The sequence below is a fragment of the Ursus maritimus genome, unplaced genomic scaffold (genome assembly GCF_017311325.1).
Source record: "Ursus maritimus isolate PB19 unplaced genomic scaffold, ASM1731132v1 scaffold_18, whole genome shotgun sequence".
Classification (NCBI taxonomy): Eukaryota; Metazoa; Chordata; class Mammalia; order Carnivora; family Ursidae; genus Ursus; species Ursus maritimus.
The window spans coordinates 43,286,880-43,299,476 of NW_024424230.1; positions in this window are offsets into that span (position 1 = coordinate 43,286,880).

The window sequence follows — 12,597 nt, forward strand, 5'->3', positions numbered from 1 at the left end:
CCTGGTCTTTTGTCTTCAAGGCTTTTAATTCCTTAATCGTTACCTCCTCACTCAATCTCTTACTATTCTTCTCCATTTTCCCAGATACACTTTCAAAATGCTGGTTTTCTGGAACCCATTCGTCCACTTCCACACTCTCCTCTGCAAATTTTAGTCTTACATTATTCCAGTCAACCATTTTGCTTTTGGTCCCCATTTTGAACCTTGTGGGGCTAGACAGGGCGGGGCGGGGAGATCCACATAACTGAGTAGATTGGGTCTGCAGCATGTCGGTGCCATCTAATCCCACCTCACGGGGTCCACTGAGCAATCTCGGTCTGAGCAAAGACTGTCTCTACTGATCCCTATGACTCTTCATAGTTCTTCCAGTTCTTTCCACCTTCTCAAGCCCCCACCAAACCACAGCCAGATTACCTTGTTACCTACTTCACTGAGATAACAGATGACCTCAATTTGATCTCCCTCAATTATCTTCCCTTAAGTCTCAAATTTCCATACTTCTCATTGTTTTCCCCTTTTATCCTTATTCAACCAGAAGTGTCCTCCAATGCTAATGTTTTTCCTTGGTGTTTTGTCCCACTCCTTCTCTCCTCGGGGACTAAATCTGTGGATCAATGGCTTTCTCACATCTTTTCCTCAAAAAGAAAATGGCAGTCATAGCCATCCACCATAAAGCCCCAGCCGTCACCTCCAGCCAATCTCTCTGATCGTACTTGACCTCCACATACCCTGCCTGGGCCTCCCTGGAAAATTCTCTGCTCTGAAGCAAGCCTGGCTCTCTCCAGCCTCTGTGCATATGTCCAGGCCATTCTCTCCTCCTCAAATGCCCTTCCTCTTGTCTGTACCTGTTACAGTTCTACCCCTCCCCCCCAAGGCCTGAGTCAAGGCCCTTTGTCCTCCAGATGTCTCCCAAGTTGGGAGCATTCTCTCTTTCCTTTGTTTCTCTTAATGAAATCCATTCATACTTTTATTATAACATGTTGCAGTCTCTCTTGTTATAATCACCCCTGTCTGTCTGCCCCATAGGAGCCTGAGACTTGGGAGATCTCAGACGCCATCCAACTCACCTCTGTAATCTCCAGAGTACTCAGCCACTACTGTGATGGCTGATTGGCTTGGGAGTAAAATATTTTGTCTATAAATAAAATGAGCATAGCATGGTGCTAATGAAGAATGACTGAGGTTAAAACTGATTTTTGAAGAAGGAAGAAAAGGAACCATGAAACTTTGCATGAATAGAGAAGTTGGTCCCCTGATCATGGACTGTCTCCATCCAGTCCTCCAGCAAATATATCACCTTCCAGGAAACCCCTGTAATTTCTCCCTAAGTGTAAAACCATATTCACAGGGCAGACTGGTGAGAGAGTTTCACTAACTCAAGCTTAATTCAGCACCACTACTATAAATACAGCTCAACGTGAATGCCCTGCAGACAAGAGGTCAATAGCATCAACACTCACATGAAGGACGACTCTAGCAAAGGACAGACTAGGCTGGAAAAAGATACAGGAACAAACTTTTCACTTGTCTGATGCCAGTTTCGGAACCATCCCAGAACCCGGCCTCTTGACTGCTAGAAGGCATTGGGATGAGGGTAGGAAGATGGGAGCTGCATCTTCAAGGGCATTGAAATAAAAGGGAGGACTAATGCGTGCTGGTCCCCAGCCAGTGACTTTCCATGTTCTGCAACCTGATCTCTGTTTCCTGGATGCTGATGAGGCCCCTTCAATCTTCCCGACTTGATCGACAACTTCTCCGTCCCATCCTTGGCCACACACGGAGGGTCAGCCTGCTCTTTTCTTGGACAACCCCATGCATTACTTTGCTAGGACTGCCAGAACCAAGTGCCACAGTGGCTTAAACAATAGAAATGTATTTTCTCACACTCTGGAAGCCATGAGTCCAAGCTCAAGATGTCAGCAGGGTTGTTTCTTCTGAGGTCTCTCTTCTCAGCTTATAGATGACCATCTTCTTTCTTTGTCTTCATATCATCTTCCCACTGTACTCGTCTGTACTTCTCTCTTCTTCTTCTTATAAAAGCAGCAGTCATATTCGAGGAAGCCCACTCTAATGCCCTCATTTTGACTTCATTACCTCTTTAAAGACCCTATCTCCAAATACGATGACATTCTTAGGTACTGGGGTGAGGACGTCAACATATGAATTGGCGGGTGGGCACAGCTCAGCCCACAACGCTCCATGAGATAGTGTGTCCCCCTCTAGTCTCTGACTCTGGCTAGTAAACACATCTCTGAGGGATTAGAAGAACTAATGACCCTGGTCTCAAATCCCCGAATTCTTAAGACTTTATCTGACTAGTGGTGAAAAGAAACGAGAGACGATAAACCTGCAGAAAAGACCACAAGACAGTATGTTATTTGCCTAATATGCTCCCTCTATGTCAATCTCTCTACATAACCAACCAGCCCTGGCTATTGCCACAGGATATGGGAAAATATGGAAATGCTGGGCCATCCCTCTACAAAAGAAACAGGACAAGAATGGACCATAACAACCAGATACCCTGGCATACCCATAAATGAACCATAAATGAACCATAATAACCAGATACCTTGTCATCGACATCCGGTCAGCTCATTCCCCAGATTCTCTGTCACCAGGACAGCCTGGGTCCTTGCTGAGACTCTACACAATCAAACTTAACCCCCAGTATAACCTCAACACTGAAACCTCAAATGCTAACATCCAGTCCCTCCCATCATCCCCAATGTTGCCCCACATTAATAATTTTACTGCCCTCTGATGCCAGCGTTAAAAGGGTTGATTTAAAAATATAACATTTTCCTTAATCAGAACCCAGCTGATCAAGATTTTGATCAAACTTTTTACACAAATCATTTTTTAGAGAAAAATTCAAAGGACAACAAAAACTGGTGGACATTGGAGTTTTTAAAAAATAAACTTCCAGAGAATGTCCCAGGATCAATCCATATTTAGCCCAATTTCCCCCAACTTCTCCCATGTAAAATATTATACAATGAGAATTTATACTCTGCCTGATGACCCTGAGGCACTGTAAAATTCTTAATCATCAAAAATGCAATTACGCTCACCATACTGTAATTACTAAGGCAAGAAAGTGCACTCATACATTTTACAAAGATTTTCTGAAGGGAGGAAACGGTAGGTTGTGTGTGTTGGAGGGGAGAGTTTCTAATTAACTTTCAATTAATCAGAAATTCAAGTAACCAGAAAGCCCCATTTCTTAAACATTCCATGAGCACTTGCCAGGTGCCAACCCTTGAATTACTTTACTTTAGAACAGTGCAAGAAAGGCCATTTCCTAACTGATAGATGGAACACCGTTCTGGAACTACGATTTAACAAAGGACTCCACTCCGGCTTTGCTTTATCAAGAGAGGTCGTATGTAAATATACAAAGCTCTGAACTTTTTACACATTTGATACATCTCAATACAAATGAGATAGCAAAATTCACTTTCGAATGTGATCTTACAAAACCATGAGGTGTTTGCCTGCCATAGGAATGTTGACTGTGACATCGAGTTTCAGTAGAGACAGACTTTTTATGGTGCAAGTGGCCAAAAACTCAACTCAGATTGATTTAATAAAGGCAGTTGGATGAGTTGTAGCTGAACGAGCCAGAGAATGGTGTGGTGAAGTTGGATCCAGGGGCTGGAAAGATGTTGCCAATGGCCCAGCTCTCTCCCTGAGGCTGACTTCCTCCTAAAGTTACCAAATTCCAGACCTCACATCTTCACATCCTCATGCTCACCACCCGAAGGAAGAAAGGTCTTTTTCTGGAGTATTTCGGAACGAGTGTTGCATTTCTCTTTCCCAGAAACCCCAGCAAATGTCTCCTCAGGTCTCTTTGGTCCAGACTGATTTAGAGGTCCTTCACAGAACCAATTACAGCAGCCAAAGAAGATGGGGTAGTCTGATGGCATAGTCCAATCAGGGGTAGGTTTAATCCTACCCGATCCCACATGGCTGAGAATGAAAGAAAGTGGTTTCCCAGAGGAAATCCAGGGCACTCTTGGGAAGGAGGAGGGGAGACTTGTGGCTAAAACATAAATAAATGAAAGTCTAACCAGACCCACAAATACAAAGCAAACTCAGGATTTTGCTTCTACTTCCTAGTCTTGGCACCAGGTCAACAATAATTTTCCTATCAGTAGTCTTTTAACATGTTTATTTCAAGGAATGAATTTCATGGGAGGGTAGAAACAGCAACTTAAAGCTGTCCCAATCCTCTAGAATTCTGGTAGCCTGGGTCAAAACCTCAGATATCCTGGGGTGCCTGGGTGACTCAGTCGGTTAAGTGGCAGACTCTTGATTTTGGCTCAGGTCATGATCTCACCATCCTGCGATCGATCCCCGTGCTGGGCTCCACGGTCAGCATAGAGTCTGCTTGAGAATTCCCTCGCTCCCTCTCCCTCTGCCCCTCCCCTGGCTCTAGCACTCTCTCTCTCTCAAACAAATAAATAAATCTTAAAAAAACACAGACATCCTGAACATAAACCTCAATTGGCCCTTTGGAAAAAGAGGAACCAGGAGTCAGATCCTGGAACATAAAGATCAAAACTCTCTCCTGCTAACAGTAGCTGCCATGGGGTGCGTGCTAACTGTGAGCCGGGTACCATGCTGAGCCCATCACACGCCCAGGATCATTGAATCCTCACAACAACTACGGGAAGGTGATCCTGTGATTACCTATAAGGAGACTGGGGCAGAGAGAAATTAAGTAATTTACACCAGATGGCATGCCAGGAAGTGGAAAGGCCATGATTTGAAGTCAGGCCATACAGCTAGAGGGAGAAGAGGTCATGCATGACTCAAGGGGCTAAGGCTTTATACCAGAATATGGCTTGCCTGCTGGTGACAAGGGACACTTGCGGGTTTGATGAAATCTGCTTCAATCCAGCTTCGGGGGAATGCATTCCAAGTCCCCAGAGTGAGAGCACAATAAAATCCAGGAAGCCCAGGCTCAGCCTCGTGGGAGCCCTGGGAGCAGCTCCTGACACAGGACTCATGGATGGACGAAGCAGCAACCGAACTGGCATGTCACTGTGGGCAGCAGCGACATCCCTTCCCTGAGTGAGGCACTGGAGTAGAGAGCCAGGTGCGAAGAAACCAGAACGGCCTCCAAGGAGAAGGGTCTGCACGGCCGGAACCTGCCAGGAGTAGGGCAGGCAATTTGGGGACTTCGGGTCCAAAGGCAATGACCGCCACCCTATTATTGCTGACTGCGCTCTGGCATTTGTCCCTGGAGCCAGCGTGGCCTGGGAAAGTTAAGGTTACGCGTTATAGGACATGATTAAAGGAAAAGTGTTACATTAGCCGATGCTCAGAGTCCCGGTAATGACCATGATTTCATTTCTTGACTATTCTTTTCTACTTTTGCCCAACGTTGAAAGGCAGGGATGGGATTCTGGAATAGCAATTGTTACAAAACACAGCATCCCATTAGACTAATTCTCTGGACCCACTGCAAATGTAGCAAAAACAAAAAAGAGAGAGACTTCAGTCCAAATTGAGTGCAGGTTTTGACATGTAGGGTGTAGCTGCCAATGAAAGTCTTGTCGCTGAAAGGAAGAGCTAACGCAGCAGGGGGCAGCCGGCTCCGAAACCGCAGGGGGGCAAAGAGGATCTGAATGTGCAGCGGATGCAGCGGAAGACCACATGTTAAAACAAAGAGTGTCAGAGGCGCAGAAAAACTCCAGCTGCCGGCTTCCCTGCACCCTGGCTTCTGCAATCTTCAGTGGTTAAAAGAAAGGTCCAGGAAAGGGCCCAGGTATTTCTGCCTTGCTGGCACTGCTCGCTTCCCCCCAGCCTGAGTGATCGGTGGCTGCCGTGTGCCACCTAATGGTGACACCCGGTGCTTCTGATTAAAGTGTGTGATTGCACTTTTTAAAAAGCTGAGGTTTCCCCTCTCACTCCAATCTAAGTGAAACGACTGGAGCATAGCTCTGTTACAGTTACAAACAGGAGCCTGGCTTTAAGTTTAAGTTTTTATGGCTCTAATGAAGACATCGAGTATGCTTCTAAGTATTAAGATTCGGATTAAATATCAACTAGATGTGATGACAGCTCGAAAATATGTAAGTATATTGTCAGGCTTGATGAACATCAAAATCGAAAAGGGCTGGGCTCAACTTACTGCATTTCTTCAGATCCAGGGGCTTTAGGCAACCTTTCCCCACATCTTTATTTTCTCCATCAATCCTCTATTTTAACTAAGTGGAGTCGTACACAATGTTTTAAAACCAAACTTGTTAAAGCTAAGCGTCCTTCCCCAGGAAACACATTTTCTGCACCATTATTTTCTCTGGCCAGTTATTTCTTCTTTACATTTTATGCACACGTCTCATCAAGATCTATTCTTTAAGGACTGTGTCCTTGAGCGTGCTGTCCCCACGCAGCTCCTCTGTCACAGGGGTGACGTGTACGGGGGTTTACATCACATTTATAACCAGGGTAAAATTACCAGGGAAGAAAAAGGCTGAGAACCCAATACGAAATACAGGAAAGGGATACACGGTGGGTCTGCCTGCAGCTCGAATCACAGACAGACACAGCACTAATGGGATGGAAAAAGCGGGACCACTAGTGGTCTGTGGGTCTGCAGCTCCACCCCTTGGCAGGTGTTGAAAGTAAATGATTTCTGCATCAGCCACCTGATATATTTTTTTTTTACATTCATGTGTGTGTGTGTGTGCGCGGGCGTGCACGCGCGCATGTGTAAAAATGTAAATTTTGGGAAATGGAGTATGAATAAAGAGGTGGTGATCCTGCTTTTTTGGCAAAGGGAACACCATTGGGAAACCACGAAAGGAGACGATCATTTTTCCCTTTGTTTTAGGATTTTCTGTACAATTGCTTGAATGACACCTGCCAGGACATGAAGTTTGGTGCCTCAGAGTGGGCCGACGAGGAGGTCAAAGGACACCAAAAGCAAGCAACTCAACAATAAATTGGGTTCTTCACCCTTGCAATTGCATCCACCTCTTGCCACATGGGCGCATGCTAAATGCTTGAATCACTGTCATTTTGTAGATTCTAGATGTCTCGTAAGCTAAGCGAGTCATCCAACATGTGCGAGATTTACAGTGACATCACCCAACAGTCTCGTTAGTCAATTTGTAAGCAATATCCCTAGAGGCAAGAGAAATGATATTTAAGAGAAACAATGTTTTGGTTGAAAATAATGACAAATCCAATAAACAAGGGAACAAGGCCAGTAGGGGGCGGGGAAAGGTGTGGGACTTTCTGCAGCCAGGTGCCCAGACTGAACGTGTTACCCAATTCCAGAAACAGCGTTCTTGGCTGCGGGGGGGTCTGCGCCGAGCCCCAGAAGCTTCGACGAGGAGGCGCTGCAAATGGCCAGCTGCCGCACCGCCCGCTGCTTCTTCAAGTGACAGCTTCTCTCCCTGCCTTTCCAGAGTTGAAAAGTAGGCTGTCGGAGCCTAAGATGTTCTTCCATGAGCTCAAGAAGCCTTCGTCCGTGGCGCTGGACTTCATGGTGATTAGGCCACAGTCTGGACTGACTTACTTAGAACTTTATCTGATGAAGAAATTTTTGAGAATTTTAAAGAATTGTCAATTGCTTCAAAGTTTGCTCTTGGGGCCTCGCTTGGAAATACTTGCCTTTTCAACCCTTAATTGCTTTTCCTTTGATTTCAGGCCTTTTCGGTACCTGGCACACTCATTATTATCTTATCATTGTAATCAGTTAATGGAAGAGAGCTAATGGCAACTCAAGGGGGATCGTCTAGTGGAACCTCTGAAATCCAGACAAGGAGGTTAGCAGTTCGGGGGACCTGGGTGCCTCCCCAGAGTCTTCTACACATTTTCTTTTTTTTTTTTCTTTTTTTAAAGATTTTATTTATTTATCCGACAGAGATAGAGACAGCCAGCGAGAGAGGGAACACAAGCAGGGGGAGTGGGAGAGGAAGAAGCAGGCTCATAGCGGAAGAGCCTGACGTGGGGCTCGATCCCACAACGCCGGGATCACGCCCTGAGCCGAAGGCAGACGCTTAACCGCTGTGCCACCCAGGCGCCCCTCCTACACATTTTCAACAAGGACACTCACACCTTCTTTCTGATATAAAAGATGGCATTGCCCTTTGATGGCAGATCCTAGGTCTTTAAATTTTTTAATATATAAATTTTAAAATCTGTAGTCCCCAATCAAATGGAGAGCTGCTGTCATTCATTCACCTCCTATCCCTTCTCCTGGGGAACCCGCTCTTACCCACTCCCCTCTTTCCTGTGGGAAGATGCTCACTGAGCTTAAGTAAGGGGGCCTCAACCTACACATTAAGGTCCCCTGGAAGCTTCCACAAACTATCAATGCTTGCTCTTATCCCAAGAAATTCTGATTTTAATTGTCAACGGTGGGGTCCAAACATCAGTATTTTTCTTAACCTTCCCAGATATATCTGTTGTGTAGCCAAGGTTGAGACATCTAATTTTAAACGATTGGGTCTAATTCACATACGCACTTGACGTCTTTCAAGCCTAACCTGAGGGTTCAATAAGGTGTTATTAATGGTGCAATCCAAGAGTGACCTGTTCCTCCCTCGAGTGAATCTCTGAGTGGCCACAAGTCTCGGCCGAGGCTTACACATGGCTGGCAGAAGAGGGAACGTCTCTTAAAACATTAGAGACTTTCTTATGCTAACCTGCTTCCATAATCATTTTGTAACATTTTGCTCAATTTTCTGTTAAGGCAAAAGTTTAAAAGGAGTATTGAACTGTTTGCTACACCCGTGTTCCTCTCTCATCCTGAAAGCAGAGGAACAGCTGGCCGGTGTCCCAGTCGTTCCCAGAGGGCTTTTAGGATGACAACTACAGCCTCTACTGACATAAGAAAAAACCTTTCTGTGTTAATAACATGAAGTCAAGTCCCATGGGACTCCTAATAATAGGAAATTGGCTCCACACCTAAGAAGATCAGCTTTCCACGCTGCTCAAATTTATTTTTGAAGGAATCCGTTGAGAAACAGGAGCCAATGCAAGAGGGTCTCAGGGCTTTTGCGTTTGTTCTGGAGACAAACAAGCCAGGCGAGGCTTCAGATCCTGGGGTTGAACTTTGATGTAACAAGCTGAGTTTCCTTTCCTCTGTGCTAGAATGGGGAAGAGAAAATCGGCCTACTGCCCTTACAGGGCGGTTGAGGGAACCAAACTCAGCACATGGTGTAAGAGGGTGTTACCAGATGTGAAGGCCCTTAGACATGGGAATGTGTTAGCGTGGGGCAGCAAGAAAAGACACTATGGGTAAGATCCCCTACGAGCAGTGCTGGTGACTTCTCAGAGGCTATACAAGGGATCCTTCCGGTTCCCCCACATGTGTTCTACAAGCTATTACTCCTACATCACGTACTGTAGTCTACAGGACAGCTGTTAGAAGTTAAATTTATTCCAAATACTCAAATAATCCATAATAACTCATTTTTAGGATCATAATATCGATAATCAGAGATGTGCAGAAAGATTTATATCTCCTAACTTACTCACCGATACCTATTGTGGCAGATTCTGTTTATTTTGTTTTGTTTTTTAAAGATTTTATTTATTTATTTATTTGAGAGAGAGAGAAGATGAGAGGGGGGAGGGTCAGATGGAGAAGCAGACTCCCTGCTGAGTAGGGAGCCAGATGCGGGACTTGATCCTGAGACTCCGGGATCATGATCTGAAAGCAGTCATTTAACCAACTGAGCCACCCAGGCACCCTGTGGCAGATTCTGTTTAAATCCTAATGTTGGTTACAAATTATTTGTGATACCAAAAATATGGAAACAGTCAAGATGGCAAACATTATAGGGATAATTAGATAAGTTTATAGAGTTTATTCAAATTATAATTTATCATTATTCTATTGTTCTATAATTATTCTATTTATAATTTGCAATTATTCTATAATTAATTCAATTACAGAATATTATACAGTAACTAGAAATAATGTTTTGAAGAATATTAAAGATATGGAGAAATGTTTATGAGAGAATGTAAATAAAAAAATCAACATACTAAATGAAAATACATAAGCAATCTCAATTTTGTTTAATATATATACAATTTTAAAAGATACATATATATACGTCTTTTCATTGTCAAGGGTGGGGTCCAAGCATCAATATTTTTCTTAATCTCCCCAGATACATCTGTTGAGTAGGCAAGGTTGAGACACCTAATTTTAAATAATTGGGTCTAATTCCCATACTTGACATCTTTCAAGCCAATCTTTCAAGTGTGCATACACACTAAAAATGTTTTTTAAATTATTTTACTCTGGGTGGTAGGATTATCTTTTTATTCTCTTTCTTGTATTTGCTGCATTTTCCAATTTTTCTATGCTAAGTGTGCATTGCCATTATAACCCCCAAATGAACAATAACTTATTTTTTCTAAAATAAAAAAAACATAAAGAGTGTTTAACAATGAACATCAATTATCATTCTTATTAAACATTATGATGAAGCTTCCCTAATGCTCTCATTTGGTATTTTCCCACATTATAGTGCTTCCAAATTATATTCACTGAGAATAAGTTTAAAGAGATTCTCTTGTATTTAAATGACGTCTTTATAAAATTAGCCATGTCTTTGTGTGTATTTAAGCTCTTAGAACCACCTTTCAAGTTGAAGTACAGTCATTCCAACTGAGGTCTTCTGGTTGCTATGACAATGTATTTCTTATCTCTGCTACCCTGTGATCCCATCACTTTAGCATTTGGCAGCGTCTTACTTGAATTGTTTGTGTAGTGATGCAGAGAAGCTTTGAACATTCTTGCCTTTATATAATATTCTTTAGTAAAGAACTAGTCCTTTGGTATGTGCCATTTGAAGAAAGTTCAGAGGGGAGAAAATAAATAATTCATAAGAAATAACAAGAGAACCATCACGCCTAGGTAGTTCTGAGCATAGACACATATGCCACAGCTGAGTTGTAAATAGGATTTGAGAAGCGTAGTTGGTGTGTATTACAGTTAAGAAGCAAACCTAGGTTTATCTTTTGAAATATACAGAAAAATAATGCTACCATCCTATCATTCATGTATTCAGTCTTTCATGAAACATTTAAAGACCACCTCTTCTGCGCAAGGCCTGTGCTATGTGAATCATGAGGGATGCAAAGGACAGTGGTCTCTGCCCTGAAGAAGCTGACATTTGGGGCAGGTGGGGGTGCAGGGTGTTGACACTGGGAAGTGGCTGCCCCATCAGATACTACATTTCCCAGCCACCCCTTGGATCCAAGGGTGGCCACCTGTGATACTCCCCATTGAATGAGAATGGATGTGATATGTGTCATTTTCAGATTATGTTTTTAAGAAATCGGTGTGCCCTCTCCATGCTTTCATCTTCCATCTGTTAGAAGCTAAAGAATCTAGGCCCCACAATATGGCAGGAGCACAGGTCTCATGCTCTGCTTATTTTTAAATAGGTCCACACATTCTCTGGCACTCTTCCCTTGAAAACTGGAGCTTAATTTCCACCCCTTGAGTGTGAGCTGAACTTAGTGACTCACCTCTATCTAACACAGAGAATGTAGAAATAACGACAGAGTGTGATTTCCGAGTATAAGTTATAAAAGACAGGCTCCATCTTGCTCCTTCTTGGATCTCTTGCTCTGGGAAAAGCCAGCTGTCCTGCCACAAGGACACTCAATGGACAGCTGGAGAGGCACTGTGAGTGAGTCATCTTGGGACCCGCCAGCCCCAGTCAAGCCTTCAGGTGATCCCCGCCAACAGCTTGACTGCAACTTCATAAGAAATCCTAAAGTCAGAACCACCCAGCTGAAACCCACATAAATTATGACATCATAATTATTTTTAAGCAAGTAAGTTTGGGGCTTATTTGTTATGCAGCAATATGCAACTAATAGATCAAATACATGGGTAAAACTAACAAAGTCCTTTAACCAACAGGTGGAAAACAGACTCCAACCATCAGTGATACTATGCTTGGCTATCATGTTAAACTACCAAACGTTGTGGGTTTTCTTTCTTAGAACAGCTAGCACAACCTTGCTAATTTAAGGAGGTTACGTATGTTCATATTCAATCTCCCATGTGCCACACTGTTTAGCACTTTAAGGTACTCAGTGTTTGTTGAAGGAGTGAATGATTATATGGAAAAACCACACATGCCCTAAAAGAGGTACAAACTAAGTAGAAGAAAGTTTGTCTTCATTTGTGAGACGAGAACATTTTTCAGGGAACTGTTAACATTTGAACAATGCCTTGATATCAAAGAATTTTGAGAGACAGACTTGGGGGGAAAGTATTCCAGCCGGGAGTAACATCAGAACAGATACAGATGTAAGAAAAAATGAAAATAATTTGAGGGCTAACAGATTATCCAATTTGATTGAAGCACTGGGTGATAAGGAAGATTGGGAGTCAAAATTACAAGGAAAACCTGTGATCAAACCCAGAAGACTTGAGATAAAAAGAATTGGTTTTCACTTCAGGGCCATTGATAAAACTGGAATGAGTAGAGCTATACTTGGCCTTGGTGTGCCAGATCACTGAGAATCGTAGGAGACCACTGATGTCAGCTGTGACCAATCCCAGGGGCCTTTCCTCCTAGAATGGAATGAAGGGATGGCTGT